This window comes from Ambystoma mexicanum, chromosome 6q (assembly GCF_040938575.1).
Source record: "Ambystoma mexicanum isolate Mex_15411 chromosome 6q, UKY_AmexF1_1, whole genome shotgun sequence".
NCBI lineage: Eukaryota > Metazoa > Chordata > Amphibia > Caudata > Ambystomatidae > Ambystoma > Ambystoma mexicanum.
In genome coordinates this window covers 1,544,753,721-1,544,779,678 of record NC_090937.1, presented here as the reverse complement: position 1 = coordinate 1,544,779,678, position 25,958 = coordinate 1,544,753,721, and the positions used below count along the sequence as shown (strand labels likewise).

The following is a 25,958-nucleotide window of genomic DNA, read 5'->3' as shown; positions in this document are numbered from 1 at the left end:
AACAATCAACATATAGCATCACCGGTTAAATCTGAATTCCCAACATTCATACTATGTATCCTATCACGACAAATTAGCCATTTGAGATAATCCATCCGCTCTGTAAACAAATATACAGCATAATTTAATCTTGCCCTGCAGCCTATAGACTCTGAAATTTCTCATATCATACGCCCACAACCTATGTAGAGATGATACCATCACCTCAATTGAGTGAAGCAAATCCTCGAATAGTGACATTTTTAATGTGGTGACTCTTCGGCTTTCTCCCAATAAACACGCGGTGGCTTATATATAGTCTGTCGGTGCTTAAATATAGTGGCAACAACGAGAAAGCAATCCAACCACCTGCACCCAACAGTAGTATTCAGATGAAAGATAGCACTGCTCCAATATAAGCCGCCCGGCAGCAAAATTCTAAATAATTATTTGTAGTCAAGCCTCATTAGATAGTGCTCAATATGCATTAATTAGTTCACCAAAGTGAGTCCATTAAGTACTGAAATCAATAGACTGAAATGAATAGGAGCACACCAGCAAGTTTACAAACATCAGACCCCCTTCCCACTCACGCCCATACACTAGGACCCCCATTCAGTGAATTGAATCCCCATGCCCCCATACCCATATTGACACTGAATACAGAATTACCATTAGATACGAAGCAAAATTAGCAAGGTACAGATAATTCACAGAAGTCATCCCATTACACGCAGGGATCATCACACACATGAAAGAGTTTGCCATAACATCGACGATTTTAGAGTAGGTGAGTGGAGGTGAAACTCAGTCTGCCTAATACATATGTGATAGCATAGTGGTCGATCATCATGGACTGCTTATGAGTGAGAAATACCACTTCTCGTTTCATGTCATACAAACTCATTGGCCAACACACTGTAACTATTAAGAATTGTGAAATAATTTAAGCCACAATTGCAATTAGTGAGACCTTAATGTGAGGATTCTAACCTCAAATGTTCAGTACTGTTGAACAATTGTCATTAAAACCACGTGGCCTACGTATCTTTAAACGGGAATCTCTGACTGTAGGACTTCAAAAAGTTCTGCATGGGAAGAGCAACAATAAATCTCAATATGCCAATCACTTTTCTGTGAGTCATAGGTGACATCGTATGAATAAATGTTAAACTGTTTCCAGTCCAAAAGCCATATCCAGTTGTATCATTGGGGTGCGCGTAGCATTAACGCAGTGTAACGCTCCCTGGAGTCTACTCGACTGGAGACTGGGCCTGAAACACAGGATTGGTAGAGTTTATCTCACTATTGTCTCTGTGTGCTTGAACCCCTTTTTCCCCGGGGTCCAACCCTTCCCTTTGATCCACAGCTCACCTCGTTTTCTTGGAAAGTGTGCTCTCCGTCCCGCTTCCAGCGCAGGGGCGCGTTGATTGATGCGGGCTCGTTGCTGCCTAGCTACTTCACTGGCAAGAGTCAGATAGATAAGTATAATGAGTCTTTTGAACAGTTCACTAACTTCGTTCCTTTCCTTCCTTAGATGATGGCCGGCGTCCGGGGATGGTGACGTGTTGCTGAGATGAGTAGCGCTAAAGGTGAGTGAGGGTGCGATGCGACCCTTTCATATTTCTATTGAACTGAGTTCTTTTTCTGTGTCTTTTAGGTGCCGCAATGTTTTTAGCGTGGATGCCGGTTATGAAGAAGAAATGCGGTGAGTAAGCGCGGTATGCGGCGCCTCTAGATGTTTCCACGCTAACCTGGAGTGTCTTTTCCCTCTTGCAGATGGATGAGAAGTTCCGGAGACAGAGTTCCCCCAGAGCGGCTGGGATTCAGGTAAGCGTTTGAAACTCGTACAGTCTTTAAAAATAAGCGAAGATTTGCTGAATGCTTACTAATGCCTTTTTTCTGTTCTTTTCCCTTTTCCTCAGGAAGCAGCGTGCCGGGATGGGAATGACACCGCCGAAGATGCCCGCAGAACAGAAGGAGCGATGAATGATGGGCAGAAGCGCCGCAAGGTAAGGCTGGTCCTAACGGTGTTCTTGTTCTTGCAGTAGCTGACAGCAGAAGAAAGATGCAGGCCTACAGGAGACCGATCCAAACACAGTGAGTGTTACGCTGCAGGTGCAGAAAACGCAAAGCAGGTTTCTCAGCCTGGGCGTGGCTTAAATAGTCTCTGGGTATCCCAGGTGTCTCTGGGCTGATCCACACCCAAAAGACTAGACTGCACATGCAGTTCTGGGAACCTAAATATGTGGGGGCATCTATCTTGTCCCCATCAATGCACTACAAGTCCAATCCCCAATGTTATCCTATGGGAGTGAGTGAGTCTGGTGCCACAAGCGCCAAGTCTGACTCCAAGTGGGTCTTTGGAGGGATGGAGAGGCCCTTGAGGGCCATGTAGGCGAGCTAGGCCTGGCTCCAGCCTGACATCTTGGAGGGCTGGGGACATGAGGGGCAGGAATCATGACACGCAGCCCGACATTTCACTTTCCAATTCCAACAGGGATTGTCCAGAGACGCAAGAGCACCCCTCACCTGTTAGCAGTACACGTTCTTCAGAATCAGATGTTGTATTTCGCAAACTTTCTAATCCGTATAAGTGTGCGCAGGCCCTCCGGGCAGGGAAGGACAACCTCCCACGCACGGAAATGAACCAGAGGTTTCTGACGTCCGCGCAAACCTGTATTAACCCTGCACATGTAAACACACGGAAACTCTCTCTCCTTCCACGATGGCTCGGCTATCATATCCGGCTCATTGTACGTTCCTTTCTCCATGATGTGACGGACGCTGCCAGGGCCTTTCTTTTAATGGCTCGTGGCTTCCGGTCCAAATATAAACAGCAATAATAACGGTTTTTAAGATCCGTTACCGCTACATAAGTAATAATATATTCAAGATTCAAACAAAAGGGTGAACCTAGTATTTAAGAAACTTGTAAAGAAGATACATTTTAAAAAACCCATAAGACAACAAATGTTCCTTGGCATATCTAATGACAAACATGCTTATCCTTTCTTCTTTGATGGTAGTAGTCTTTGAGAAATGGATGCAGCAGCTTCCATGGGTTGCTCCAAGTCACTCTCCCCACAAGTACATTCTAAGTCACTTAAAAAGGCCTCAGCCCCCTTATCACTGAAGGAAAATAACCTGCCATCCTTAATAAAACGGAAGATGGCTGGATAGACCATATAGTATTTGAGGTTCAATCACCTCTGATACAAAACAACCCGCAAAAAGGCAGAAAGGGGATGGCGAGAAGGCTTCAGATGAGAGGGAAGATAAAATACTGGACATGCTTACTAAACTGACTTAGGATGTTAATGAAATCAAGGATAAGATGTCTAGAGCAGAGGAAAGATTCTTTGAACTAACTTCCAACTTTAACAGACTGGAGACCCACTTGAATGGAATGGATAACACAGCAGGAAGGATGGAAAATCAAATTAAAGATCTACAATTAAGGAATGAAAAGTTGTCCTTGAAGCTCTCAGAGCAAGAACATTTTTCAAGGCGGAATAATTTGAGGGTAGCTGGCCTTCCTGAAGACATGGAGAGAGGCAAACCCATGGACTTTATAGAGAAAGTGCTGATCTCTATACTCAAATTGGACCCTAAGATACATTTGGATTTGGAAAGGGCACATGGGAGTTTGGGACCGAAAACCAGCTCAGAGCCAAGGACCCAGACACTTTGTGGTTAAGTTCTTGAGATTTCCAAAGTCGACTGCAAAAAGTCGAATGCAAACATGTCGAAAAAGAAAATGTTGACAAAAAATTAAAATGTTTTTTTATTTGTATGTTTTTTTGGGGTCTAGGTAGTAAAAATAAATAGGGGTTTGGGGGGGAGCCCCCATTAAAAAAAGAAAATAAAAAAAAAATTAGACTTTTTTTTTCTACATTTTTTTTCTGCATTTTTGCAGTCGACATATTCACTATAAACCCTTAAAAAGGCTTGTGAACTACATGATTTATCCTGGAGTGGTCACAAGGTGATGATTTTTGGGGATCTTAGCCGGGATGTTCTTGACAAGAGAAGAGAGTTTAAAGCTGCAAAGGACAAATCTAATGGCTTTTCTGATTACTGATTTTTACTGTTTTTGTGATATTCTTCTCGTGCACTTTAGCATTTATCTCGTATGGCTACTAAAGGTGGCTAAAACCCTAAAATGGTATTCCACAAGATTTTCGCTTGTTCTTTGGCCATCTTGTCCTTTGGTCGTCTTCCTGCCTTCTCAGGTCAGGAAGTGCCATATTTGTTATCCTCTTTACCAGTGAAAGCTGTTGCTTTCCCGGACAAGTGGGTTTTGTGATTGTGAGCTAGATGAGGGGGCTGGAAGTTTCTGACACCCACGTCTGTTGAACGGATGTGATCACCAGTGGTTGTCCAGGATTGGACAACACTTGGCTGTTTGAATGTTCCAGATCCTTACATTAGTGTGCCTGTGCTAGCTCCCAGCCTGAATCTTGGATAAAAGGATTGGCCTGCAGCTATTTGCCAGATCATTGTAATCAAGACTTTAGTATGAAAAATAGCAGCCCGCTGACGACCCAAGGATGACTTCTTGTTAGGCAGAATCCTGTGCACTTCCCCTAGGGAACACTGCAAAAAGATTAAGACTACAGGAGTAAGCAGTAAACCCAATTGTAGCAGTCTGCACCACCCAGATTTACCTGTTAGCTGTGGCTGAGCAATCAGACTTCCCTCAAGAAGAGTAGGGCAGTATATAGAGTATACACAATAGGGCTAAAAACACAGTAGAGCAAACAAACACTGACCAGAGCTTTGTATAAAAAGTATATAATTATTTATTTAAAACACACATTAGGCAATATACTAGCACTCTAAATCAAAAGCAAGTTAAACCACAGTCAGGTAAAGTATACACACCTCCCTTGATAACTGTTAGACAAGTCCGAGTTAAAACACCACGATTTGTTAAACAGATGTGAGCGCGTAACCTGATGGCACTCCAATAGTTCAGTTAAAGGGAGAGAACAAGGCAGAGCATAGAAATAAAACAGGTCCCAACACTTTTAGGAGTTCTCCGCAAGGGAAAAAAGGCAGTATACACTGTAGAGCCAAAGTTCATAGGCCAGGCCCACTTCAAATGGAGCAAAGCGAAATGTGCCCAGGATCACACAGTTTAAAATGCACTAAAAGTCTTTGCAGAATGTTCAAAAGAGGTTGGGGTGATTCAAGAAGGTAAAGTTAGAAGGTCTGGGGCCAACCCAGTTGGAAAGACAAGGATTTAAGGGTCACCTTGGGCAAACCGAAGAAAGGGAGGCCAGGCAGGACACAGTACCTTAAAGAGAGAGGAAGCACCAGCGGTGGCAGTTGTTCCTGGCAGTGGTTGCAGTTCGTTGTTTCGACCAGGGGAAGAGAGGATCTCGTCGAGGAGGAAACGTGGAGTCGTTGCACTGCACAGGGATGAAAACAGCCGCGGAGTTCGTCGATAAAAGGTGCGTTCCTTTTATTCGCGGTCAAAGTGGTGAAGCTTGGCTATCCGGCCGCTGGGGTGGTTGGCACGGGCGATTCAACCAAGAGACGTCTTTGGAAAGCGAAAGGGGTGAACTGGTTTTCCCACCAGCTCAGAGGAAGATGATCATCTTCTCTTGTCGTTGGGAAAGTGGTGAGGTAGTTGCAGCAGGGCTTCACCGGTGGTGTCGACGTTGCAGATGGCTCAGCTTCTTCCCTCTTCGGATTCTTAGGTCCTGTGGCGACTTCTGAAGTTCCCGTCCCAAAGGCCCTGCTTTTATGCAGAAAAAAAAACCCATTCAACAGCCTAGCTGTCACTCACACATGCTAAGTGGTGAGCCGGGCAGTAGTCAGTAGTCAGTCCCAGGGTATGGAGTCTATGTTTGGGGGTCACTATGACACCCCTGTGTTACTGCACTGAGGGTGCTGTGTAACACACACATAAAAAATAGATGATACCCTATGGAGTAAAAAGAAAACCCCATAGCCCATAAGCACACAAAGAGTCAATGACATACCTCAAATCATGCCTAAGAGTGGGAGGAAAAGAGTCTCACTCTTAGCAGGAGAAAAAAACAAACCCCAAAAATCCAGCAAAGCTGCTGGGGGACTCACTAGGTTTGGGAATTTAGCCTTATAAGAGAATTCTCCCTAACACTCTTGAAGCTGACCAGCATCGATACCAGTGTTTGGCCAGGTGAAACCCTGTTCCTCTTCCTGATCTCAGAAGACCCTTGTTGGTGCTTTAGCCCTTAGACAGGTGGGAACAGCCAGTCTCCACCACTGCTCTTAGATCGACGTCTTGGATGCCTGTGGAAGTGCCCCTTGAGCACCTTATCGACTGAGCAGCTCCCTTTTGGGCTATTGCACTGCTGCTGTCACCCTTCTGAGCAGAGCATTGGGACTCCAAGGACCTTCAGCGTATGCCCTAAGCCACCTGGCCTTGCAATGTCAGCCTTCTCGCGAAAAGAGCAGCTGAGCTGGTGCTGGCACTTTTTTACCACTGGAAGATCGCCTTTCGCCACCTGACCACAGTGACCTCCGCTCGAACCATCCTTCCGCATTCTTCTGCATTCCCATGAGGTGTCCAGAAGGATCTGCATCACTGAGGTCTGCATCTTTTCCTCGTTTGGGGATCTTTTTCAAGAAGTTGCCTGAAACCGTCTGGTGAGAACTACAACCAGCTCCCAACACCAAAAGTGACCTTTGCACCTTTAACCACTGGTTTACCCTTAGCCAACCCAAGGACTGACGATTGGAGCCCATGCAAATTCTGGAAGACCTAGTGAAAAACCAGAAGGTGTTTCACAACCTAGTCCCTGGAGATCCCGTACTCAGGTGGTCAGGGAAAGGCATCGCTTTTGTATCCCGACCCTGGGGGTCGACAAGCGAGGGAGAATCACCTGGGTAGGGGGTCCTCAGGGAGTGGGGGCAGAAGCACCCAATGGTGCAACATGGTATCCCCCTTTTCCACAACCAATCTAACCAGTATCCCAACTTATTTTATGGGAAATTGCAATTTCTCCCCACTTTATCCTAACAATTGTACTGCGCAGAGGAAGATGACGAATGAGGCCAGAAAGATTTCCTCCCCTGACTTGCATTGGCCCTGTCCCTGTAATGAGGCCAGGCAGAGTCAGACACGTAGCTCTAAAAATGAACACCTGCCACTTATTAACACTCCCCTTGAAGATAAAAGTTGCTGCACACAAGTACACTTTGAGCGAGGCTGGGTACGAGAAGGAACAGCTCTTCCGAAGCTGATGCAAACCAGGCTGTGGAAGTTGGAAGGCCAATGGGCTGATCGGCAGTTGAGACACTCAAGAGAAAGCCAGGCAAGATGTCCATGCTTTTGGATAGTCGTGAGCGTTTGAAGAGCATAGCCGAGTGAGCAGAGGAAAGAAACGTTCAAGTTGCGAGAAAGTGGCCACGACCCTCCCGGGAGAAAGCCTGAGTTGGGGAATAGCAGAGGAGGCATTGGTAACGGTCTTGAGCTGCAGGAAAAAAATAAAAGAAATCCAATTAACATGACCGTTGTTATCGAAAGGAACGAAAGGCTGGTCGATGTTAAATGGAAAGTGACTGTAACTTAAAAGTTGATAGTTGGACGTGTGCCGATAAAACGCGAATGAAGGGGACAATTGTTGAAAGGAAAGGATACAAAGTAACAGAGTAGTCCTGCGAGGTGAAGTCGCACATTCAAAAGTCTCTGTGAAATGTTATGAGTTTTGAAAGATATTGTGGCGGAGATCAAAGGAAAGAAAGTAACCGCGATAAAGAAAGAAAGTTGAATAAGAGGGTAGTGAAATATGTGAACTGTGAAAATGCCAATAGGGCAACATATAAGAGCTTTGGAAAAGGCCAAGAAGGCAAGCTAAAGAGAATAAGAACTACAAGTCCCAAGAGGCATTGGTGGTGCAAGAGAAGATTATGAATTGAAGGATTGTTAAAAAAGAGGTCGAAGTGGTCACGCAGCGGTCTATGTGAATTCCTTGAAGTTTTGAAAGTCTTCAACAGTGAAAAGATACTTTCGATAACACTTGGGGAAGGGTCACCCTCAAGAAGGAGAGACCGGCTTGAGCCCCGCAGAGGGAAGCCTGTGCAGAATTGTGAGAAATAGAGAAAGTGAATATGAACTGAATATTGATGGCAAGGTGGGCAAAGCCTAAAGAAGTGATGGAACTACCAGAAGATGAAAGCCTAAGATTGAACAGCTGAAATGTATCAGTAAACCAAAGTGTGCAAAACTGATAGAATTGTGCCATCCACCTATCCTTTGTTTTTTAAGGGACTCTCTAGACCCCGTGGGGTTGAACGTGCGAAAGGGAGTTGATACTAAAGCCATTCTTAAGTTTCTTTTTGAGACACTATTTTCCTTTTGTTTACTCTTAACACATTTGTCATTTTGAGAAGGAGGGAAAGGTTAGGTTTTCTTAGTATAGGCCTTTTTATTTTGACCAGACTGACTTGACATATTTGTTATTTGTTTAATGGTTGAGTTTACTCCCTTTTTAGAGTTGGGGCCAGTTAGGAATTCTACCAACCCTACTAAAATATTAAATAAGGTTTTGAAACGTGTATCCATTGTGTCTGTGTCTACTGCTCGATACCATGCCTTCCTCACAACCTGCACTGTCACATTGAAGAATCAGAGTCGGGGATGTAAGTGAACATACCTGTTGCTGTCCCCCGCTGTCTCCCAAGCTGCAAAGCCCTTGTCCCTAAAGCTCACGATGACCTGGCCTTTGGCCGTCAATCCTAGGTCAAGTATCCTGTCCTAAGACTGACTTTTGCGACAGGATAGATTTGGGGTACGAAACATTTTTGTTGTGAATACATACATCACTTTAAGCACATTTCCAATCACCACTACAGCCCACTGCATCAGTTCTGAAATACTTTAACTAGAGAAACCATATTGGTACCTGTGACATTTTGGACACAACACCCAATACAGCTTAGGGCTGGTCTTCATAAGACATAGGGTTGTTATGATTCTATCTAAAACATACTATTTTTTCTGCATTGAAGTACTTACTTGTTGACTCCTAATAGGCAATATCTCTAAATGTGAACGTATATAAATGTGATATATGGTTTCTGATTACAATGTTTTTATGCTTATTGTGAAATAATTGAATAATTGGTGTCGTTTTGTGTTGGCTCATTGTAGCCCTAAATCACTCTCATTTTTCCTGAGACTAAACCTTGACTGCTCTTCCACATTACTTTATTGGGTTTTGGCTGGCATCTCGGTTGCTTCTCTGTTTACAATAAATCGGGTGGCCTTCTGCCCCCGTCCCCTTCCCCAGGAGCTGATTTTAGAAATCCATCTTGAAACCAACCGTGTATAAATAATCGAGATAACTGCCACTTTTTAACTACTGATGACCCATTTTTATGTGAAATGCTAAAATCCTTATTAGGCTCGGCACCAATACGTTTTCAGTGCCCAGCTTAGTTCTGTCATCTTTACTCAAGCGCTACGAAAATATCTTTTCTGAATTGAAAAATCACAATGCAACTCTTGGGGACATTGAATATTGTCTGGAGTAAAAATTAGCATAGACAAAACTAGATCTCTGGTTTCTCGTAGCCTTGTTCCTACCAGTACAGAATGTGTTTTGGATGGTTTATTGTGCTTGAATGATACCCCTCCACCAGCACAGATGGACAGAATTACTAAAACCAGCCTTCCGGAAGAAGCCCCTAGTCAACGAGTATGGATGGGGAGAACCCATGTTAACGAAAGACTAAAACTCAGGCAACTAAAAAGTCAAAAAATTGAAACGGTAATCCACGTCATCGTAGAGGGTCAAGGAAATGTTTATGAAATTGTAAATGAAAAGTGCTCCAAATGACAGAGGGTCAGCAAGCTGAACATTTTTTTGCAGACGCTCCAGCTTTCTCTTCATCACTGCAAAATAAGGAAAAGAAGAAAACAAAATCAAAAAGGAATTTGCAGCTCAAAGACGTGACTTCTTCTGCAGCAGAGAATAAGTTAACTTTTTATTTTGACTAAACCAGGTTCACCACAACTTAATTTATCTTCGTATTCATATTTAATTCCTGAGACTCATGAAGCTGCAGTTGATGCAATGGGAGCTACCTTTATCAAGCATGGCCTACTGCTGAGTCTTCTTTCTCAATAGATGCTTCTTTGAAGGAACCACACACAACTATGCTTCCCAAAGATTAGTAGTCTGCATGTGACAAATATCATCTTGTTCCCCTAAAACTGGGTTAGGATTCATTTTTTTCCATCTTCTGTACCAGTGCTTCTTAATAGAGCTTATATTTTAGCCCTACTTTATGAAGTTCCTACTCTCAGAAACCTGATTGGGTTTAATTCATTGATGATTCTTGTATTGTATGCACTTTAAGTCCTGAATAATTGTTGAACATTTTCTAGGTGAAATAGTTACTTATGTCTTATACCTTTGGGTTAGGATTGATTTTCGTTTTCTGATCGATTCTTGACTTTGAAAAAAGCTTCCTTTAATTTCAAAACTCACCTCTTTGTGATATACAGATTTCATTTACTACTGTCCACCTACCAAAAAGACTGGTTCCGATTACACCGGATTCCAACCAAGTAGTACCTAAGTCATGGGACTGGTCCTGGCTGTCTTCTGCATTACATTCGAAAAGCTTATTGCCAACATCTTGTGAAAAAACTCATTAACAATTCCCTTTAACACATCCTCTAGTGCAGCATAAGGGGCCATGAAATCTGTGTTCCCCTTTGAGTACATGCCCCAGTTTTAATTCCTTTGGCCTCATCCTGTTCCAGGCCTACTTGATGGCTTTACTACCAGTTTGTAATGTGGTGTTAAATATTAAAACCTCCCGTTATCCAGCAAAGGTTTTTAATTGTCCCGACATATGAAGGGTCTTGTGAATGTGTATATATATATATATATCTTGCTTCAGGTGTCGTTTCCGCAGTTGGTGGAGGAGCACTCCTTGGTCCCAAAAGAATTTACAGAATCAGGAAACCAAAATGCAAAATTGTTCCACTTTATTTAAATATCAAAAAAGAATCCATAAATTCATTGCACATCCTCATGGCAAAAAAAGTTTTCACAAGCCACTCACATTGTGGCCCTCCCAAGGTAGCTGGCGCATAGTAGATGAAGTCTACGCGTTTCACGGTCCACTGACCGCTTGTTCACAACTAATGACCCAAACATTGTAGAGGGTTAAAATACCCCAGGTGACATGTGGACAGACATAGAGAGAGGACTACCCGATCTATCTGTCGAAAAACAGTGTCGGCCATTTTGGAACGGGTCTGTACTATCATATGAGTTTGCCAAACCCAGGCTAGTAGCCCGTATTATATATATCTTGGCCCTCCTTTTTGGGTGGCATGTCGTAAAACTCATTTGGTGAAGGTACCAATAATTTACATAAGGTCTGTGTGTCCCAGCATAGTGCTTGTCGTTGCCTCTCCATTATGTGGTGGGGATCACCTGACCTGCTGCATAACCCGGTACAGATGATACTCTTTGGTAATTCCAATGGTGGTAGGAATACAATGCTATTATAAATAATGAAATACATTTCATATTACTCGCAACATAGCTAAAAAGTGCATAGTGCTATCAGCGTAGCCATAAGGTGCATAGTGCACATATTACTTAGTCCAAAAAAGTATAAGAGAGAGAGCTAATTGCTAATCTTGCATGGAATATGTTCTTACTTAAATATATAAACTTGTTAATTACATATTCGCCTCATTTTAGTGTTTATCTCTCTAAAATCATCAAGTTTCAGGCATTATAGTGTCCATAATCAAGTGTGTGCAATAAACTGTACATTGGACGATCAGTGAGCTCAGGATCAGAATCTGGGAACATTTGAGCATTTACAGAAGTCAAGACACTAATCTATATATATATTTCTGAGGCTTGTGGAATCTGCTTAGATCACATGCTGTGCATAGGCCGACATCTAGTGGAAGCTGCGGAGTATTACAGTTTGTTTTTCGAAAGTCGAAAATGGGCGTCGACACAGGCGTGCCAGTAATACTATCCCTAGTGTGACGTCCACTGTACCCAAGATCCCTCACGCGTGTAGGATCCTCAGATTGTTTTTTTCCGCCATACTGGTCGGAAGCATCTTGCGGAGTTCCCTGGCCTTAGCCATACTTTTGCTGTTATTATAATTTTAATTCTTATTCATTCCCTTCCCCACCCCAACGTCGACCCTCAACCTCGACGACGGCTGGAGAAGTCATCGACCGTCGACTGCTGCACGACGGATCTGGGCCTCGGTAGGCCGCTGGCCTCGGCCCGGGCCTAGTAGGCCGCTGGCCTCGGCCCTTACAAGTAGGGAGAGTGGGGGGTGGTACATACTCTTCACTCTTGATATATAGTTACATTTATATATATTCCTACACTTAGCAGCCCGCTGCCTTAAGGTGCGTATGGAGGGTACCCCTTTTCAATTCTGCCCCAAGTGCAATCGCAAATACCCTTGGGTCGACAGGCACGCCACGTGCAATCTCTGCTTGCCGAGGGATCACCCCGAAGCGAACTGCAGAGCGTGTAGTAGGTTTAAACCTAAGACACTTAAGGACCGTTCGACAAAGCGTTGGGCCCACCACGCCAGGCAGGAGGCCATGGCAGCGGAGGGCGCCTTCAGCGATGGCAGCGACGCCGTACTTTCGGACGGCGAGGGCATTACGGCGTCGAAAGACAGCCGACGAGCGCAGGTCCCCGACCTCGGAAGGTCGTCCGGCAGGGCGGCTATGGGGAAGACCCCCGGCGACGCAAGCGCTACACACCTAACACACACTAAACACACTAAGACCAACCGGACCTCGACGACGTCGACTTCCCGGAAAGAGGCACAAAAAGAACGGTCCGACTCGGTGTCCTCTGGGCGCTCTCGATCGAGATCGCCTCACGACGCAAGGCAATCATCCACTCTTGCCAAGAGTGCCTCGCTACACACACTAACGGAAGTTCGATCGTCGGGAGACGAAGACGACTTCCACCCCCAGGCCGCGCTCCAAGATACCGAGACCGCGGTTAACATCAGTGAGGCCCCACGCCCGAAGCACACAGATACCTCTCCAGACCCTCGACGCCAGGCGTCGAAAGTCTCTGGGGCCCCCAAGGGACAGGGAAAACATTTTTCCACGCACGGAGAAGGGGGGAAACAGCGGAAAGCACAGCCTTCCACCCCTGTAAAGCCTAAGCAGACAAGCAAACACAAGTCTACCCTTGAAAATAAATCACCTGCTAAAGTAATACCCTGTTCCAGGGAATGGTCCAGTGAGGACATAGACAGGGTTATGTCTAGGATGTCTTCCTTGGCTGATTTTTATGATAAGAACCCAGAACACTTTCTTTCATATAACCCTCAAGGGGCCACACCCTCAGGCTCCTCCGATCCTATCCCGCTAAGTAAAGAGCCCCGGGTCGAAAGACCTGAACCCTTCAAGGTTCAGCCTTACTCCACTCCATATTCTACTCCACTCCCCAGTTATCAGGGACAAGTTTTCCCTGAAGAGGACCAGGAGTTTGCATTTATGGAAGAACAAACCGGGACAGATTACTATGCAGAGGATGAGGACCTGGAGGAGGGAGAAGATGAGCAGGAAATTTACAGAGTAGATTCCCCAGTACAAAGCGAAGCCCCAGTTACTGACTCTCCAGTTGATAACCAGCCCCTCCTTAACGAGGTTCTCGCTCGAGCAGCGGAACACTTCCACATCGACACCCACGGTGTACAGGAGGAAAGGGACTTCGCGGAGGAGTTTGTAGGAGAGAGAAGACCGGTCGCTCAGACCATCCCTATCCTCAAATCCATCCAACGAAGAATAGATCCTTCCCTGGTGAATCCTAACCTCACCAGAGCTGTCAACCCCAGAATTGAAAAGATTTTCCGGGCAGCCCAGTCTGACCCTCTGTATATAAAGGGACATCTTAAACCAGATTCCCTAGTGGTGACCAACACTAGAAAGAGGGCTGGCACGCCCTTATCTTCATCAGAAGCTCCTCCCGACAAGGAGAGCAAAAAACTTTACGGGTTTGGCAGAAAGGTAGCCTCAACGTCCGCCTACCAAGCAAGGATTGCGAATTCCACCACCCTGTTGGCTAGTTACAATTGCCATCAATGGGAAGAAGTCGCGGCGCTCATTGCCTCTGCTCCAGAACCGCTAAAGGGCCAGCTGGCTCGGATCTCGGCAGAGGGGAGAGCCGTGTCTGGTTGCATTTTAAAAGCAACTTTCGACGCCGCTGACAACGCAGGGAGATTGATAGCAGAAGGTACTGTTATCAAGAGACATGCGTGGTTACGGCAGTCGGGATTCAAGACAGAAACCCAGGCTTCTTTAATAGACAAGCCAGTGGAACCCGACCTATTGTTTGGGAAAGCGGTCGAAGACGCACTTAAAAATGCCAAAGATGAATATGAGACTCTCAAATCCCTTGGCCAGCTTACCAACAAACCCCCTAACCAGAGGGGGAACAATAATTTTCGTCGCCCACGCGGCCAAAATTCACAAAGAGGCAACTATGCCCAGGGACAAGGTACACAATGGAATAACAACCAGCAGTCTACCCAGAGTTACGGCAGGGGTAACAAGAGAGGTCGTGGAAGAGGCAGAGGCAGCCCCAACAAGGGCGGGGGCACGCCTCCACCAAAACAGTGACGCTCAGTTCAGGGTCCCTTGCCACGCAACCCCAGTAGGGGGACGCATTTCCACCTTCACCCAGGCTTGGGAAGGGATCACCTCAGACAGATGGGTGCTGTCAACAGTATCCGCAGGATATTGTATAGAACTACTGCAGCGTCCCCGGAATCATCCTCCACGACAAAGAGTGCACTCCCTAGAACATCAAAGGATCCTTCTCGAGGAGATCGCCATTCTGCTAGAAAAGGACGCGATAGAACTCGTCCCAGGACACCAGGTAAACAAGGGTATCTATTCAACTTACTTCCTTGTGCCAAAGAAAGATTTGACAATGCGCCCAGTATTGGACTTACGGCCTGCCAACAAATATGTCAAGCCCCAAAAATTCCGTATGACCACGCTACAAGAGGTAATCCCCCTCCTAAAAAAGGGGGATTACATGGCAACCTTGGATATGAAAGATGCTTATTTTCATATTTCCATGCTCCCAGCGCACAAAAAGTACTTGCGCTTCAAGGTGGACAGTCGCCACTACCAATTCAAGGTACTGCCCTTCGGGATAGCTTCAGCACCAAGGGTATTCACCAAGGTACTGGCGGTGGCGGCTGCACACCTACGCAGGGAAGCAATCCCGGTGTACCCTTATCTGGACGACTGGCTCATAACGGGGGAAACCCCAGGAATTTGCAGGTCAAACATTCAGAGGACTATCGACCTCCTCCACGAATTAGGCTTCTCCATCAACGAGAAAAAGTCAAGTCTGGTGCCAAGCACCTCAAAACAGTTTCTAGGAGCTATCCTAGATACTCAGAAAGGATTGACCTTCCCTTCGGAAGAGAGAATTCGGAATATACTTCTGCAAATTCCGCATTATCAGTCAGGTCAACAGATAACAGTACGCAAAGCTATGCGGTTACTGGGCATGATGGCGTCATGCATTTACCTGGTCCCCCACGCGCGTCTGCGCATGCGTCCCATGCAGGAATGGTTGGCGAAACAGTGGTCTCAGGCAAGTGGTCATTGGGACGATCTAGTGGTCGTTTCGCCAACACTCGTACAGAGCCTACACTGGTGGACAAGAGAGAATCTCGCAAAGGGGAAACCCTTTTACGATCCCGAAGTACAAGCCGTGGTGACTACAGATGCATGCCTGACTGGGTGGGGAGCTCACCATCTCCACCACACAGCTCAGGGTCTCTGGTCTCACTCAGTAGCCAAGAACCACATCAATCTGCTAGAGCTTCTGGCAGTATTCCGAGCGCTAAGGGCGTTCGAGCCCCATCTACTGAACTTGTCGGTGCAGATCAGGACGGACAGCACGACAGCCATGTTCTATCTGAACAAGCAAGGGGGGACTCGTTCGCCAAATCTGTCCAAGCTTGCCCAGAAAATATGGATATGGGCACTCAGACGGAACATCTTCCTGTCATCGCAACATGTTCCAGGGGAGCTCAATTCCCTAGCGGATGCTCTAAGCAGAAACTCCCTCCCGGAAGAACACGAATGGGTCCTTCACAGAGACGTAGTAGAAGATCTCTTCTCTCAGTGGGGTTTCCCCACTATAGACCTATTCGCCACAAGCGAAAACAAACAATGCCCAGGATTTGCATCCAGGTTCCCCCAGCCGGACTCCCAAGGGAATGCCCTGTGGATGAACTGGTCAGGGATGTTTGCGTACGCTTTTCCACCAACTCCTCTCATCAGGAAGGTGGTGTACAAGATGAACAAGGAATCTATGACGCTCATCCTAGTTGCTCCCATGTGGGCGAGACAACCATGGTTTCCACACCTACGCAGGATGGCGGTGTGCGAACCCATCAGACTCCCAGCCTGGTACAACCTACTGTCCCAGCAACAGGGTCAAACAGTGCATCAGGAACCCAACTCTATGAACCTAGCAGCATGGCTCCTGAAGTCATAGAGTTTGGACATCTCAAATTACCACAGAGGTGTATGGACATTCTAAAGGAGTCCAGGAAACCAAATACAAGGCACTGTTACTTTGATAAGTGGAAAAGATTCGTTATCTGGTGCCAGAATAAACAAATCAACCCGGTTGATTGCACTCCTTCCAACGTTGTGACATACATGCTCCACCTGCTGGATGCAGGGTTGGTTTTTAACTCGCTGAAAGTACACCTGGCAGCCCTCTCGGCTTACACCACATCCCATAACAAGGTCTCGTGGTGGAAAGTACCAGTGGTTAAAGCCTTCATGGAAGGAGTAAAGAGACTTCACCCTCCTATTTCGAACCCACCGCCAGGATGGGACCTCAACGTGGTGCTAGCTAAGCTCATGGGACCCCCATTCGAACCCATGCATAAAAGTAGTCTCAAACACCTGACTTATAAAACGGCCTTCTTAGTAGCCATTACCTCCATAAGAAGGGTCAGTGAAATTCAGGCTCTGTCAGTGCAGGATCCTTTCTTTACTATCCACAAGGACAAACTGGTTTTACGCACACACCCTAGGTTCTCACCTAAATTCATATCCAAGTTCCATGTAAACCAGTCCATCGAGCTTCCGGCTTTCTTCCAGAACCCGCAAAGCTCGGCTGAGGTGAAACTACACACCCTAGATGTGCGTAGGGCGGTCCTATACTATGTAAATAAAACCAGACCGCTAAGGAAAACAGATCAACTGTTTGTCTCCGTAGCTACAGGCAGAGAGGGGGATCGCGTCTCTAAGGGCGCTATCTCGAAGTGGATTATCAACTGTATACAGCTGTGTTACTCTCTTTCTGACAAGACTCTGCCTTTTACGCCAAGGGCCCACTCTACTAGAGGCATTGGTGCCACTCTGGCTTTCATTGCAAATGTTCCCCTCGACACCATTTGCAAAGCGGCTACTTGGAGCTCTATTCACACTTTTACTCAGCATTACTGCATTGACACTCATTCCAAGACAGATACACAAGTGGGACAAGCGGTTCTAAGACACCTGTTTGCTCATGACCCTTCTCACATCCCACCTCCTTCTTCTGGTACTGCTCGCTAATCTATGCACAGCATGTGATCTAAGCAGATTCCACAAGCCTCAGAAGGGATACATTACTCACCGTAATCGTATTTCTGATGCTTGTATCTGCTTAGATTCACATGCGACCCACCCTTCCTCCCCTCCGAGAGAAGGCGCATGATTGCTTGTAGTCTTACCTTTTCTGTCTATCTGCTTGGATTATCTGTACTCACGCTACTCCTCATGCTTCCTCATGTCAGAAAAAATACAATCTGAGGATCCTACACGCGTGAGGGATCTTGGGTACAGTGGACGTCACACTAGGGATAGTATTACTGGCACGCCTGTGTCGACGCCCATTTTCGACTTTCGAAAAACAAACTGTAATACTCCGCAGCTTCCACTAGATGTCGGCCTATGCACAGCATGTGAATCTAAGCAGATACAAGCATCAGAAATACGATTACGGTGAGTAATGTATCCCATATATATATATATATATATATATATACCCCATCAGTGATTATAAGGTTATTGGTCCTTCAATGCAAACCTCTAGGGTCTGGAACACTATACTGCATCATTTGCACAGTGCTTGATTAGAAACGTGTCATCTCGTGACATCACACGTTACTACGTGTGATGTCACAGCATTATGTTAACCCCAGTTAAGATGGCGGAGGCAGACTCTCCAATACGGGACGCCCCGGCCGAACACAACCTTTTCTCTATCGTATAAGGTAAGGGTACTGGGGATTCCCTCCCCTTGATAGACATCTACATGTTTTTAGATCAGTATATTCTTTCGTGAATGGATCATTCTTATTAGAGTTCCTTTGAAAACACTGATCGGGGGTTAAACAATAGTATATCTTTTGCATAACTTATTTTAGATAAAGGAATCCTTCCTCAGTTAATATATTAAAAAGAACCAACGTCTCATATCCATGGAGTGAACTATATAGTCGGTGAGTCCGCCATTCCTTTTATAAACGTACTCGAACACTAGCAGCAATAAGGTTGTTTGTGTCATAGTGAACCGACTGAGATTATTGGCCAACAGAATTCAGAGAGAGGAGTTTTAAGAACGAATTGTGAGGCCATAGACAAAACAAGACACGTATACGTTTCTACAGCTATGAACCATTGCTTAATCTAGGTAAGAGATATGTAGCACACAGGGATGCATCACCATGTAAGCACTCACTAGTACAGCTTTACTAATATACACTCACTGCTCTTTACTCCTGCATTCATCGAAATCATCGCAACATTCCTTTGAGCGAACATGGTATTTCTTTTGTATGGTATTTATATGGTAGTTCGTTTATAATTTACACTTGGTTCTTATTATTCTCCAGCATGGAGTCTGGCATGGATTCACATGCTCATGAATATTCCCCGTCATCAGGCTAGGAATCCTCGGTATAGAAAAAAATCAGTATCCGTTTCGTTTCTGATCTGTCTTTCCTAGTAATAACCAATCACTGGTCTCTGGGTCATACTGCCCCCAGCCAATGACTGCCCTCTCCCTAAGCCCCGCCTCTGGCAACCATCCTCAGATTTTAACGCACGTTCAAGTGTTGGGAGTCCTCGTGCTGTAGCTCTCGAGCTTTTGCTGCGTTTTCGCGCTTTTAAAGGAGATTTTTCTCATTTTTCGGTTAAATTAGAGCCTCAAGCTCCACCGTTTATACATCTGATCAACGGGGATCCGTTTCAGAGTTTTCTACGCCCCTCAAGGGTGAAGATTTCGTCGAGTTATGCTTTTGAAGGATTCCAGAAGTTCCGAGGCCTACCCAGGACATGGCCCAGGAGAAAGGAAGCTCGATGCCCGGGAAGCTGTTCAGGACCTGCCCTGGATGCCAGCTTCAGAATGTTTTCAAGGAGGACGAGCATTCGTTATGCCTCTACTGTCTCCATGAGGACAAGACGTACATGGAGAAAAACTGTGCGTTTTGTGGGAACATGTCGGAGCGGACCATGAAGGATCGGCACCTCCAACTGGCTGGAAGGGAAGAGCCCGTCAGGCGAGAAGAAGAAAAAGAAGTCTGAGCGGTCTTCTAAGTCCTGTGAGGGCGCCCCGGCGACCGGGGCCCAACAAAAGGCCAAGCACCGCGAGTCCGCGGGCACCGGGAGCGCCAAAATGGTCGGGCTCCTTGGCTGCCAGGCAGGGTGCATCCTCCCCGGCGCCATCAACCACGAGCCAACGCTCTGGCTCGGGGAAGAGGAAGTCCGAGAACCCAGCTTCTGGAGAGGCCCCGGTCGATCTCGACGATTCCGGCAGAGGGGGAGCGAGGCTCGGGCCCTCCCCTCAAGGTGAAGGCCCCACGCGTACAGAAGGTGACGATGGCCTTAATTCACCCTGCTAAGACCTCGATTGAGGATGTCGCAGCGGCCCTGGCTCAGCCTGTGGAGGCTACGCCAGTGGAGGCGACCTCAGGACCCAGAGTCTCCCTGCCACCGCGGAGGGAGTCGTCTTTCAGGCCCATTGAGAAGACCCCCACGAAGTCCTCGTTGGAAAAGGTGGGGGAGAGGCAGGTGGCCATCGTGGATACGGACACGACCTCTGAAGAAGGTCTCATCGAAGTTGTGGAAGAGGCCCAGCCCATCGGGAGGGATCCCGACGAGAGCGACGGTGTCGCCGACGAGGTTCCTCAAGAGCCCTCGCGCCCGTCGTTTCCGGCGCCGCAGGACACTTCGGCAGCCATTTTGTCAGCGATTCAGTCCGTATGCTCGGAGATAAGGACAATGTTGCCCCTCCCCCCCACAGAGGTACCTGAGCCAGACCCGACGGGAGAACCGGAGCCGGACCTTTGGAAAGTCCACCGCATAAGAGGAGGACGCATCCTACGCCACCTCTTCCACCTCTGCGGCCTGCCCTGCCTTCCCCCTGGTCTACTACCCACGGGGATGATACAGGCACGGACACGGCTGCAACAGGTACAGATGACGACGGAGGCGATGACGGGACGTGTCCAACGTCGCTCCCTGCTCGGGCATCCCCGCCCGACGAGATTGGATCCTTTCATGCCATGATTTCCAGGGCATCCGAGCTCTTCCAGCTCTGCCCAGAAGAGAAGAAGGAAGGATTCCTTTACCAACGGCGCGAGGCTAAAAGGAAGACGGTCCTCGCCGTACCACTTCTTGATAACATCTGGGATGAAGGGCTCTCCCTCCTCAAGAACTCTGCCAAGGCGCCGGCCAAGAGGGACCGGTACAAGAAGTAGTACAGGGTCCCCGACGCTGCCCCCTTGTGCCTTCGGGCGCAACCTACCCCGGATTTGGTCGTCTCGGCGGCGGCAAAGAAGAAAGCTGGGGGGGCATCGGCCTCGACATCAACTTCCCCGCCGGACGGCGAGGGCAGGAAGCTGGACACGATGATACGACAAGTCGTCTCATTCACAGCGTCGACTATCAAGGCGGCCAACGCCCTGACTATCGTAGCCCGCTACGCCGGTTTCCGTCAGTTGGGCAACGGCGTTTGCCTAAGGCAACGGATTTCCGCCAGGACGTACAAACCAAGGTTTTGGACATGCTCTTTGACGGGAACAACCTGTTTGGGAAGGCGGTTGATGAGTCCCTTCAGGCCATCAAGACAGACACGGAGACTGCCCGGCACTGGGAGTGCTCCAACAATGACGGCCGTCCTTTCGGAGCTCCGGAGGCAGACAAGGTGCATCCAAGGGATCCGGCAGTGGCTCCTCCACGTACCGCCAAGCGGCAAGATCTTCGTCCCAGGAAGCCTACAGGGGACGCGGCAAGTCAGGTGGTGCCCGTCGTCGTCGACAGGGAGGTCAAGGAGGCAAGGTGGCCTCCAAACAAGATTGAACCGACTGTGGTGTCGGGCCCCCGCCGAAGCACCCAGGTGGGAGGCCGACTGGCGAGGTTCGTCAGCGTGTGGGAGTCCATCTCCACCGACCGCTGGGTGCTGAACGCCCTGGCCCAAGGGCACGCCCTCGAGTTTCAGAAGAAGTGCCCTCGCGTTCCACCCGTGGCCAGGAAGGAAAATCACGTCCCTCAACTACTGTTGGAAGTAAGGACGATGCTCAAGAAGGGTGCAATCGAGCTCGTCCCAAAGAGGCTTCGGGCTCCGGAGTTTACTCAAGGTACTTCCTCGTAAAAAAGAATACAGGAGGATGGCGTCCCATCCTGGACCTGCGACGACTGAACAAGTACATCCAGGCACAGAAGTTCCGGATGGTCACCCTCCAGCACGTGCTGGGACAGCTGGAGGAGGGCGATTCCTGTCGTCGTTGGACTTGGAGGATGCATACTTCCACATCCCCATTCTAAAAAGACACCGAAAGTTCCTCAGGTTCGTGGTCCAAGGGCGGCACTACCAGTTCAAGGCCCTCCCGTTCCGATTGAAGTCGGCACCCAGGGTGTTCACCAAGTGCCACGCACCGGTGGCGGCGCGGCTGCACCTGCACCTTCCAAGTGCCGGAGGTTCGCCAGCAGGTTCCCCCAGCCGAGGAGCATGGGCGATGCTTTCTCGTTCCCCTGGGACAGCCTATTTCTTTATGCGTTCCCTCCGCTGCCGTTGCTGCTCCGGCTCATCAACCAGCTCAAGAGGTCCCGGTGCAGGATGATCCTCGTCGCACCGGCGTGGCTGAGACGGATCTGGTTCCCGGACCTTCTGGACTTGTCAACGTCCACACCAGTCAAGCTGCCGACGGACGCAGACCTTCTCTCCAGAGAAGGAGGCGCCATTCTTCACCACAACCCGGAGTCGCTGAACTTGCAGGCCTGGCTCCTGCAGCACTAGAGTCTACCCCTACCTGGACGACTGGCTCATCCGGGCAAGGACAAGGGAGCTCGCTGTGGAGCACACTGCGAAGACCATCCAGCTGCTCACGGACCTGAGATTCTCCATCAACTTTCCAAAATCCCGCCTGGTTCCGTCGCAAGTCGCCCTGTTTCTGGGAGCCAAGCTCGACACAGTGGCGCGGCTGGCCTCGCCGTCGGAGGAAAGGACCAGGACCATTCTGGGCAAGTTGCAGCATCTGTGGCCGCGGACATGGCCAGGGTAAGATCTATCAAGTCCCTCCTCGGGATGATGTCCTCCTGCATTTATCTGGTGCGCCTTTGCAGGCTTCGGATGCGCCCCTTACAAGAGTTCCTCGACGCCCGCTGGGTCCAGTTGACGGGCAGCTTCGAGGACAGGATCCCCCTCAACGAGACGTTCCGTCAGGCGATCAGGTGGTGGGGTACCCGCTGTCATCTGTCGGCGGGCACGGACTTTCAGACCCCAGCTCACCAGGTGACGGTGACGACATATGCCTCCCTGGAAGGTTGGGGAGCGCACTCCTGAGATCTTCACGCGAGAGGCCTTTGGGTCCCGGAGGTGAAGTCACTCCACATCAACATCTTGGAGCTCCGCACAGTGTTCTGGGCCCTCAGGTCTCTTCTTCCATCCCTCAAGGGCAAGGTGGTGAGGATCTTCACCGACAACACCACCACGATGTTCTACATCCGGAAGCAGGGCGGAACCAGATCCCCTGCCCTATCCAAGGAAGCCCAGGATCTGTGGCATTGGGCCGTCGCCCAAGGGATGTTTCTGGTGCCTCTTCATCTGGCTGGAATAAAAAACACGATCGCCGACTCACTCAGCAGAGAGATGCGCTCGTGCCACGAGTGGGAACTACGCCAGGATCAAGTGGATCGACTCTTCCGACGATGGGGCGAACCCCAAGTCAATCTCTTCACGACGGCGACAAATTCCAAGTGCCGGAGGTTCGCCAGCAGGTTCCCCCAGCCGAGGAGCATGGGCGATGCTTTCTCGTTCCCCTGGGACAGCCTATTTCTTTATGCGTTCCCTCTGCTGCCGTTGCTGCTCCGGCTCATCAACCAGCTCAAGAGGTCCCGGTGCAGGATGATCCTCGTCGCACCGGCGTGGCTGAGACGGATCTGGTTCCCGGACCTTCTGGACTTGTCAACGTCCACACCAGTCAAGCTGCCGACGGACGCAGATCTTCTCTCCAGAGAAGGAGGCGCCATTCTTCACCACAACCCGGAGTCGCTGAACTTGCAGGCCTGGCTCCTGCAGCACTAGAGTTTGGAGGGTATGACATCCCGGCCAACTGCAGAGAGGTTCTATTAAAGGCCAGGGCGTCCTCAACTCTCAAGTGCTACGGACATAAATGGAAGAGGTTCTCTGTCTGGTGCCGTGCACAGAAGATTAACCCTCTGCGGATTACGGCCCCTCAAGTATTGCCGTACCTACTGTCATTGGCCAAGGCTGGACTAGCTCACGCTTCCATCAAGATACATCTGGCCGCCATATCACGATACACCAGAACTACGGGACGGGCGTCCTTGTGGTCTCATCGACTGGTGAAGGAATTTATGAAAGGATTGTTCCGATCATTCCCGCCGGTGAAGGCCCCTGCCCCGGCGTGGGAGCTCAACGTGCTGCTGATCAGGCTCATGTGGCCCTATTTGAGCCTATGCATTCGGCACCGTTGAAGTTTCTGTCGTGGAAGACAGTGTTTCTCGTGGTCATCACCTCTGCACGACGAGTGGGAGAGATCCAGGCCCTATCTTGCAAGCCGCGATACTTGACGTTTCACGACACGAAGGTGGTGCTGAGGACGCACCCCTCCTTCATGCCCAAGGTGCCGTCGGACTTCCACCTCAACGAACCCTTGGTGTTGCCAGTTTTCTTCCCGTCTCCTTCGTCGCCGGCTGAAAGGACTCTGCACTCGCTGGATGTAGCTAGAGCACTGAAGTTCTACGTGGACAGCATGAAGAGTTTTCGGAAGACATCACAGCTATTTGTGAACTTTGGGACTGTGAATCGAGGGAAGGCTCTCTCGAAGACTTCCATTTCCAGATGGCTCTCCGGCTGCATCATGCACTGTCACCGGTTGGCAAACCGACCGCTGCCCGGCTGTCCGAGAGCCTATTGGACCAGAGCGATTGCTGCTACCGCGGCGTTCCTGTCTGGTGTGCCCCTGCTGGACATCTGCAGGGCTGCGACGTGGAGGTCGACGCACACCTTCACAAGATTCTACTGCGTCGATCGGGACTCCAGGGAGGAGTCCAGGGTCGGCCAAGCAGTGCTGCGCAACCTGTTCGCTTAAGGTGAGCCTGGTGAGGAGGTAAGAGATGCTTAATGTTGAGTTGTTGTATTGCTTAATGTTGAGCCTGTTGCCACCTTCCGTGCTATGTATTCTCTTATTCATGAGTATGTGAATCCATGCCAGACCCCATGCTGGAGAAGGAACAAGTTACTTACCTGGGACTGTTGTTCTCCAGCATGGGTCTGGCATGGATTCACATGCGAACCCTCCCGCCTACCCCTCTGCGGCTCTTCACTTGGTCATACTGCCACTTTACGTGCTACCAAGTCTGAGGATGGCTGCCAGAGGCGGGGCTTAGGGAGAGAGCAGTCATTGGCTGGGGGCAGTATGACCCAGAAACCAGTGATTGTTTACTACTAGGAAAGACAGATCAGAAACGAAACTGATACTGACTTTTTTCTATACCGAGGATTCCCGGCCTGACGATGGGGAATATTCATGAGCATGTGAATCCATGCCAGACCCATGCTGGAGAACAACAGTTACAGGTAAGTAACTTGTTCCTTCGAAAATATTGTTGCTATCATTATGGGATGTTTTAGGCATATGATTGAATGTGGTTATTTGCACTACCAATTTGTAAATAATTCTTCAGCCTTGATAAAGACTGTCATGGTCGAAAAACGCGCCGGCTCAGACTCTACCGTGTTCCAGCACAATCACAAATTAAATGCCTTGAAATCGGGTTCTGTTTTTTTATTGTTTCCATACTCCTAGGGGTCTTTGCTTTTGAATATATTCAAAAACAATAGAGGGATAGCACATTTTTGAAACAACCAGGCCAATACATCTATCTGACTTTATTTAAAGTATATATTTTTCAGTATCTCAGTGTATTTGTATGTATTCTCTAGACAATATTGTGTGGACTGTTTGTACCTTTGTCAGCCTACTTACCCCTACCTAAGAGTTGTTCCTTGTCACTCTGACCACTTATTTACCTTCCTTAAGGGAGTTTTGGCTTTTCTTGTCCGGCCTGTTAGCAGAGTGGTTGTAGAAACCTAAAAAAAGCCTGGTACAAAAACAGCCTTAACGATTGGCTTCCCAGAAGCGCACTCCAGCAGTACTTCTGAAAATCCCTCCCAACACTCCCAAGGATTTGAGATTCCCCTCAGACTCTTCCTTGACCCTCCCGGCTTCCACTCAAACAAATGCTTGTAATTTTATCCCATGTGTGATGCGACAGTTATGCCATTCCTCCTTATCTGCGACTGGGTGACTAATGCTGGGTGATCTGGGATGAGCAATCCATGGAAGGAAACCATATCCATCAGAAAGGACATTAAACAATGAAAATAACATGGTTGTCTTTTTAG

At 48.3% G+C, this 25,958-nt stretch overlaps 1 protein-coding gene across 2 annotated transcripts in view; it reads left to right on the top strand.

The window, feature by feature from the left end:
• Positions 1-25,958, top strand: part of DNAAF9 (dynein axonemal assembly factor 9) — a 2,133,167-nt gene that overhangs the window by 1,316,721 nt on the left and 790,488 nt on the right. The window lies entirely within an intron of this gene.